The sequence below is a fragment of the Tenrec ecaudatus genome, chromosome 3 (genome assembly GCF_050624435.1).
Source record: "Tenrec ecaudatus isolate mTenEca1 chromosome 3, mTenEca1.hap1, whole genome shotgun sequence".
NCBI lineage: Eukaryota > Metazoa > Chordata > Mammalia > Afrosoricida > Tenrecidae > Tenrec > Tenrec ecaudatus.
Window position 1 is genome coordinate 17,806,032 of NC_134532.1, and position 8,824 is coordinate 17,814,855.

General features: G+C 43.4%; 1 pseudogene; it reads left to right on the forward strand.

Annotated features, from left to right (window-relative positions):
- The first annotated feature begins 6,601 nt into the window (after nt 1-6,601).
- Nucleotides 6,602-6,941, forward strand: LOC142443154 (thioredoxin pseudogene; annotated as a pseudogene).
- Nucleotides 6,942-8,824: the final 1,883 nt, after the last annotated feature.

The window sequence follows — 8,824 nt, forward strand, 5'->3', positions numbered from 1 at the left end:
CCCCTTCCCGGTCCCGCGGCCACCTACCTCTACACATAAACACCCTGCTGGGTCCCAAAAAAAAAAACAAAAAACAAAAAACTGAAGGCAAGGTAGCAGTACCTTAGAAAAAACCAACCAACTTCTGAAGTTAGCATTGAAAATCTTACCGAGTATAGCTTTACTCTGAAACCACATACGGTCACCATATGGAACCCAATGGTAGGCAAAATGACTGATATTTATCAAGTATTACCTAATTGAGATACAAGGAGCTCATTGGTAGCTAATCCTTCTTGCCATGAATGCACAAGGGGCTTTCAAAAAGGTCATGGGAAAATGGAATAAAGATAATGGAATTTTTCCATGCACCTTTGGAAGCCACTGCATATCTTTTCCTAATAAATTATGCAAAACAGTGCAATATTATGCTAAATAGAATAATGTAATAAATCTTTTTTAATTCCTCAAATATTGTACATCTTAAAAATCTTTAGGATCCCTGTTCATCTTCCATAATTCAGAAAGAATATTAAGCTATTTACATATAACATCTCTCATAAATATTTACTAAAGCTGATATTAATTTTAGTCTCTAGCTGTGGTAAAGAGACCAATTAGGTTACCGTGTGTCTATACGATTCACATAAAAATTTGATAGCTGAAAATTTACAGAATGACTTTATTTTTCTGTGTTCTGCAAATTTTAAAAATTCAACTGTGTGGTTTCTCATGCTATAGTTAGAAACTCAACCTCATTGTATAGTTTTGAATTTTCCTTCTTTGAAAGATTGCCAGGTTACATAGGTTCTGACATGTGTGTACATGCATGCGTGTATGTCTTGCTTAGTTTTTGATGTCCCTGAGCATGATATGGTTAACATGGATAGGTGTTCATGGAAAGGCTGGAAGTTTGTGTCTACTCAGTCTCCAGGGAAGAAAGCCTGGGTGATGCACTTGAGAAACCAGTCACAGAAACCCCTCTGCAACATCCCTGTGCTCTGACTCACATGGAGTAGTCTCCAGGAGTTGGTGTGGGTTTGATGGCATATGCTTGATTTGGTTCATTCCTTGGCGGGGTGGGGGTGAGGGGTGGGGGTGGGGGCGGGAATGAATTCTGGCTTCATTTGCTACCCCGCAGGCTGGCAGTTCAACCCCACCAGGACATCTGCAAAAGGAAAATGAGGCTGGTTGCTTCTGTATAGATTTTGATATGAGATATCTATGGAGGAACACTATGAGTCAGAATTGACTGTGTGGCAATGAGTTTGTTTTGGGGACTAGGGACAATCAATGCTTCTAGGTGGCACAAACAGCTTGCACTAGACAGTTCCCCTGAGGCTTGATGGGGTAAACAGCCCGCATTACTGTGGAAGAACAGATCTGCTTCCACAAACATGATGCTCCAGAAACACTATGGAACTGTTCTGCTCTATAACACATGACATAGCCATGAGATGGAACTAACTCCATGACACCTAACCAAAGGGAAAATTGAACATGATGAGTGTATATCATGTCTATGTATGCACATGGATATTGTGTTGAAAATGTGATGAAATCAGAAACAAACATAATTCCCATTAAGAATCACCATGTCTATAATGAACAACATGTGAGCGTGGCCTTTCCAAATTAGTCCGTGAAGAAGCCCCACTGCTCCAGTGGTTAAAGGACTGGCAGCTCCATGAAATGAAAGCAGTTGTGATCCATGAGGCGGCCATCTGGTAACAGATGATTATAGCCTAGAAACCCCAAGGAGGAGTGTAAGGTACTGTGGCATCACTCACAGAATCCACTGTAGCGCAGTGGACAAAACAAGCCTCTGATCAAGAACACGTGGATAAAAGGCTAGAACATTCAAGCATTACCATGCAGTGGGGCACAGAGAAAATGGTACCTTATTTAAAATAATATGTTACCTTACTATATTTAAGAGTTATATATCTGGAGGTTGCCTTGTATTAGAAATAATCATGACACAAGTTTTCAAAGGAGGAGCTATTAGTAGGACTCAGTTCTTGAACAGCAAATGCAAACAAATTGAAGAAAGAGTTAACATATGAAAAAAGTAAATCAAAAGGATAAAAAGAATTACACACTTAGAATTCGGTTCCAAGAAACTGTTATATCCAGGTCTGAAGATTAATCAGGGCCACACGGAAAAGGATCAAATGCAAAGCTTCACTGGAGCTGGCTGCCAGGAAACAGCTGGCACTCAATCCATCGGGCCCCAAGTGTACTACTCGAACTCTGGTTTACACAGCAAGAAACCACGAATGGGTGGGAATACTTTTCTCCTCCGATCACAACTGTACACGCTGACTAAGGGGGATGGAGCAGCTAGGGAACTTCCTGTTGGTATCCAACATGGGCATGGGCAGCAGCCCACTAACATTTTGAATCTGGTGGTTCTGGGGACCAATGCAGAAATAGCAAGCTTAAACAATGGAAATAAAGAGAGTCCAGTGTCAGCAGGTTAGCAAATGAGACTTAGGGTCGTTCAGTCACAGTATGCAGCCATTAGGATGTGGTTGTATGTCCACCATTAATGATTTCAAAATAAATCATGTGTGGAGAGGGGGTTGGGGAGGATGGGGACCAACTCAATTAAGCATTAGCTGGAAAATACAGAAGCTAAATTCAGCTGGTTAATTAATAAACATCAGGATAATTCAAAACGCTTTCTGTATACAGTAGGACAAATGATAGATTTCAATTCTATGTGACTGTGAAAATAAAATAACTGAAATTACCAAAAAGTGCTGACCTTGACCGCATGTGCCACTAACTTACATCAATTCTGACTCACAGTGACCCTCAGAACAGAGTAGAAGTGCCCTGTGGATTTTCAAAACTGAAACACTACAGGGGAAGACCTATTATTTCTCCAGATTAATACATAAAATGACTTGAAAATAAGTAAGTAAAATAATTGCTGGGTCCTGCAAATCAAAAGGATGTAAAAGGAAGCCAAAATTTCCTATTAAAAATATGAGTGGATATTAAATCTGGGCCCGCAAGCTCTAAAAGCCAAGAAGGATCATAAGAGGGCGGCGGCAGGGGGGGAAGAGCGCAGTTTAAAGAGAGATGAGCCATCAATGCAACCAATCTCTGAGGTGAGGCTTATTAGGGGAAACATCCCCCTCTGGGACTCTTCACACTCCAAGTGGAAAAGTCCAGCATCCGCAGACAAAAATCTCAGGAGCTGTATTAGAGATTAAAGTCTTAGCACTCAGGTGAGTAAAGGGCTATAGGATAGATGGCTGTAGATTAAGCCTCCATTGAATTCTTTCTGATCATCAAGCAAGGAAATAGATTAAATTGGCCCAGAGGCAGCAGAACTTGGAAAGTGGACACCATCCACCTATCTCCAGGCAATGCAGGGGGTCCTATAGTCTGGAGCCATGCCTTAGCACTTGAGCCCTGACTGCCTGGGTCAGAAGGACTTGGAACAATCTTGTAAAATGCTCTATCTGGCAATGAAGGTGGCTCAGTTACGGTCCTGTCCCTGCTTCTGTAGTCCCATTGATAACAATGCTGTATTGAAGCTCCTCTAATGAGAAACGTGTGACCGTTTCCTCTGTTGCAATCTTATTTCATTAGATTCCCGACTTGACTGTTTCCCTGAACTGCACTATGATCTCCTTTGTCTTTTTATTCTCTTCATCTGTTTTAAGACTTAATAAATGTTCTCCATAAATTATATTTGAGATTGGAGTTCCTTTTGCTCTAAATCAGAGCACAAACTAGCTTTTGATGGGCAGAAATGGTTAAGAACATGCAGTAGAGTAAAAAGGAGACCCTGTTTTAAATATAGTTTAAAGAGAACATCTATTAAATCTTATGAGGCAAAGACAGCACAAGGACACAAACACATCACCTGAATGAAGGAAGCCACCAACAGGAGGTGGAAATGGCTTCCAAGGTTCACAACTGAGATGTGAGCTAAAGAGGGTGTGGGGGAGGGGCAGGGCAAAGGAAACCCACAAAAGCATGCATCTCAATGGCAGACATTCCATCCTTAGATAGCGGGCTTACAAGATGGGTCCAGGGCCTCCTGACCAATGCAGTCAGGGCAAGGCTGATAGGACATGGCTCCTGCCTAGGAGTCCCCTGGAAGGACTGTCTCCAGTTTGGTGACCTCTATCAAGGACACACACTCAGGCAAACCTCCAAGAGAGACTGCTTCTCCATGGGCTGCCTGCAGAGTTGAAGCTAAGCCACCCTGCAAAGCCTGAGGACCAGATTACCTACTACCTTGGTTCCTGGGCAGAAACCATTCAATGGAGGCTCACTCCATGTGGGGCTCTGCAATCTATGCAAGGACCTAATCTGTGTGGGGATTTGGGGCTGTCACTGCTCTGGTACCCTTTTGCAAAACAAGGTGCTGAGAAGTTAAGCTCTAATACAGACCTCAGTCAGCAGTGGGGTGGCCCGATGACTGCAAGGCTGGCCTCTGCTTTCAGTAAAGGCCACTCTGGGGTCCCCATGCTCTACTGCCCACGACCTGACACGAAGGGACAGGCCCCAGGAAAAAAACTCACCCGCAATCGCGCCTTTCTGGAGGGAGGGGTGAGGATGCAGGAGGAGCTCTGAGCAGGAAAAGCCAACAGAGTATTCCCGCGCCCGAAGGCAGAAGCCTGCAACCAATTCAAGAAGGATTTCACTGGAAATGTCCCCAGGGCGTCGCGGCGACATGGAACGCTGTCGGACAGGGTGCAGGAAGTGTAACTTCCACGGGAACCCGGACACAGCTGGGGACTCCAGGCCTGCGGGGGATTCCGTGCCTGGGGTCAGCACAGAAACTCACTCACCTGCAGAAACTCGTGGGTCGCCCTCTCCTCTCGGATCCTTCTCACTCAGAGGAAGTGGGTTCAGCAGGAAATTGTATCACCTGGGGAGGTGGTGGGGTGGTGTCTGCGCAAAGGGGAGGGGCCTGGAGATAATGAGGATGTCGTGGAGGGAGGGGCCTGCAGGTGAGGTTCTGGGCCTGGAATGGCAAAGAATTCATTCTTAGTAGTTTCTTCTTAGTCTGGAAGTCCTGCTGAAACCTGATCATTTTGGATGGCCCTACTTGCATTTGAAAAGCGTTTGCATTTGAATCACAACACCACACAAGCCCAGGCTCAAAGACCAACTGAAAGAAAAGTGGTGGAAGAAAAAACAGAAAAGTGGTGGGTAGAAGGCATGCTTCCCAAGTGGGAATTTCCCCAAGAGACACCCCAGCAGCTAGGGCCACAGAGACACACAGTTGACAGCATCTGTTGCCATCTGCTCCACCTGACCACGTCTCTCCTGCTTTTCACCTGGACGCCTCTGAAACTCAGACGCTGATTTCAGGCTCTGAACCCTGTGTATGATCAGGTGAGCATCAAGATGGGAATTCCTGAAAATAGCACAGTTGTCCATTTGCCTTCTTCTCCCCTGCTCTCTCCCTCTCCTCGCCGCTAAAATTTATTTCCCCCCAATCTGTGGGTTCTGTATTGCTCTTTTTATGAAACCTTTCTATGTGAACAAGTGTCTATTTTGAGCACGTTCCAGTCAACTAATTGTCCTACACAGAATGTGTTTCCTTTAATATATTTCATGTGTTGAGGTCTCTCCTTTCTATTTCTATGTTATTGAGGGTTTTTATCAGGAATAGGTGGTAGATGTTGTCAAATGCCTTTTATGCATCTATTAATATGATATGGGTCTTCACCATATCATATTATTTGTCCTATTTATGTGGTCGGTTACATTATTGTATCCCTGGTAATAATCCCACTTAGTGAAGTTGAAATATGAACTCAAAGTCAGAGATAGGCGCTCTCTAACTCAATCGATCCCATTTCCACAAATGTAAAGATAAACTGCTCTGATGTATGATCTAATTACTCTCCTAAACCAATAGAGTTATGTAATCATCAAATATGTTCCTTTATTGTTAAAACACCTGTATAACACATTCTATTGTAGAGTCCATTTTATAATTTTACCCCATATTCTCTATAGTCATAAAATGTTCTTTTAAAGTTTCTCATGCGTTAAAATAATAAATAAGGTTTCTTGTAGAAATCGACATGTATTGAATTTTGTCCTTCACTATTGTTTCATCTTGCAGGTATACATATATTTTTTTTTTGCATGATGCCTTATACCTGGTCCCTTTGGCACCTCGTGATCGCACTGGCTGGTGTGCTTCTTCCATGTGGAATTTGTTGCTTCTGAGCAAGATGGCCACTTGTTCACCTTCAAGCCTTTAAGACCCCAGACACTATCTCTTTTGATAGCTGGGCACCATCAGCTTTCTTCACCACATTTGCTTGTTCACCTGCTTTGGCTTCAGCAGTTGTGTCGGGAGGGTGAGCATCGAGAGTTCCAATTTAATTAAAGAAATTATTCATGCATTGAGGGAGTGCTTGAGTAGAGGCCCAAGGTTGGAAAAATATCCTAAGGGAATTTGAGATTTTTTCATGCAACCCTCTGCCTCTCATAATAATTTGTATCTTGTAGATATTGTCTGATAATCATCAGCATGTATTCTCTATTAAGATATATATGTGAAGCTCAGTCCAATGCCTTGTCCTGTTTTGTTCCTCTTGTGACCCCGGTCACTCAACAAAGCCCAGTGGTCAAAATGGTGAAGCAGAGTGATAGCAAGGAGGATTCTCAGGCTGCGCTGAACAGTGCTGGAGAGAAGCTTGGTGTGATTCACTTCTCAGCCTCGTAGTGGGGGCCTTTCTGTCATTCCCTGTGTGCAAAGTCTGGCAATGCGGCCTGCCTTGAAGTTGATGAGGATGACTGCTAGGACGTCGCTTCTGAGTGCGAAGTCAAATGTATGCCAGCATTTCAGTTGTATAAAGGTGGGTGAATTTTCTGGTGCTAATAAGGAAAAACTTGAAGCTACCATGAATGAGTTAATTATGCTTCCTGAAAATGTAACTAGCCATCAGCTGTGTAAATCTTTTTGTATTTAAAAAAGGAATAATCAATTACCATCTGATTGTAAATGAAAATAAAATATTAATTCTACCCTTAAAAAAAACCAACATGATTATATATTTTCAACAAGATTCTGGAATGATTATTACTTTACTGCTTATTTAAAAAAGAAACACTCTAACATTTCAGTACTTATTGTACATACAGTCCCTGTACAAGAGAGGTTGTTGTTAGGTGTCACTAAGTTAGTTCCAAATCATAGTGACCCTATTACCACAGGGAGAAACACTGGCTTGCCTTAAACCGTCCTCATAATTGTTCTTATATTTGAGCCCGTTGTCTCACCTTTATCAATCTAAAAAGTTTCCTCTTGTTTGCTGCCCCTATACTTTGCCAAGCACCATGGTTGAAGTGATGTATCTCGTTTTTCCCTCCGGTTTGCAAATACACAAAACTCTAAGGTTTTACTTATATGGAATAAGAAAATGCATTTAAAAGAATAAAGTCAGAGCTGTTGTGTGAATTCTGACTCATAGAACCATAGAGAGCAGAGTAACAGCTCCTTGGGCTTTTGTTTTTTACATTTTATAGAACATGTTTCATCTTTACCACAGCAAGTAGTGTCCTTATAGACAATAGTCCAAAACTAGACAGGTGATGTAGTGGTTGATTTTCTCAGTCTCAGACATGTAGAAGCACCATATGGAAGTTAAAATGTACTGGAGTATCCAAGAGCTGAAGAACATATTCAGTTTGTTTTGTATACAACTGTGTCCATATGGTAGAAGTCTATTGTTAATTGTTTTATGTGGCCCTGAGCACAGCTGTGAGATTCTGGTTGTAAGAGAATGACATCTTGACCCACTATCACAGTGACTCAGGTGTCACCTTTTACCATGTGGATACTCAATGTCACAGACAGGTTGGTGCTTTTACCTCAGTGCTGTATGGGGTATGTGACTTTGATCATACATCTGATAATAATCTAGCCGTTTGTCAGGATAAGAATCTGGTGGGTCCCCCTCCCCCCCCACTAAGACCTATATATTGCATTATTTCCAATTCATCTGAATTCATTCCTGTATGGTCAGTGTTATTAAGAACAAACTTTCAAATATGTTGGTGGGAATTTAAGAACTACTGTTTTTGATGTCTGCCACATCCATATTAATTTCTGCCACATCCATATTTTCCTGAATAGCTATACTTAATGAAGTCTAAGTCCTGACTGAATTTTCACTTATGTGTTTCCCAATCACACCCATGACTATGCTTCTCCTATTCTGGGTCACGCTGCGACAGGGCGGAAGTGGCGGTGTCCTAGCCGGAAGTGAGGGTCATAGCGCGGTACCTACTTGCTGTGCACGGAACCTACTTGCTGTGCACGGAGTATGGAGCCAGAGAAGCGCCTGCATCCTGAGCTCTGTGTAGTCAGCGCGCCCACGTTGGGGTTGCGTTGGTGACCAGTTGGGGTGACCCTGCTGCACACAGCAGCCTGGCTGGGGGCTGTCCGAGAGACTGGTCCCATCCCCCTGTTTGGGGATTAGTTGGGATTCCTTGTGAGAATCCCTGTTTGAGAAAGGGGGATCCCAGACTGGTTTGGGGCGTCAGTGTTCCCGATTAGTCGCTTTGCAGGTCTCTCCTAGCCCCCCTACATTGTCTCCATACAGCGGTGCCTCCTCCCCGAGACTCCTGGAACATCTTCAGCTCAAAGGTGAGCCCCGGGTCCCTTTCTTCTCTCGCTACGTATTCCTGAACGTTATTCAGGAAGCGAGTGGCTGCAGCTGGTGCACAGAACGTTAGGGCTTCCTCCTGAGGTTTGCCCAGTGTTGTCATCTGTGCAGTAACTTTCTCAAGGAGCGGGTTGGGGGGAGAACCCGGTCTGGAAACACCCTGGCTCCTTGCCAGCCAGTAGGGC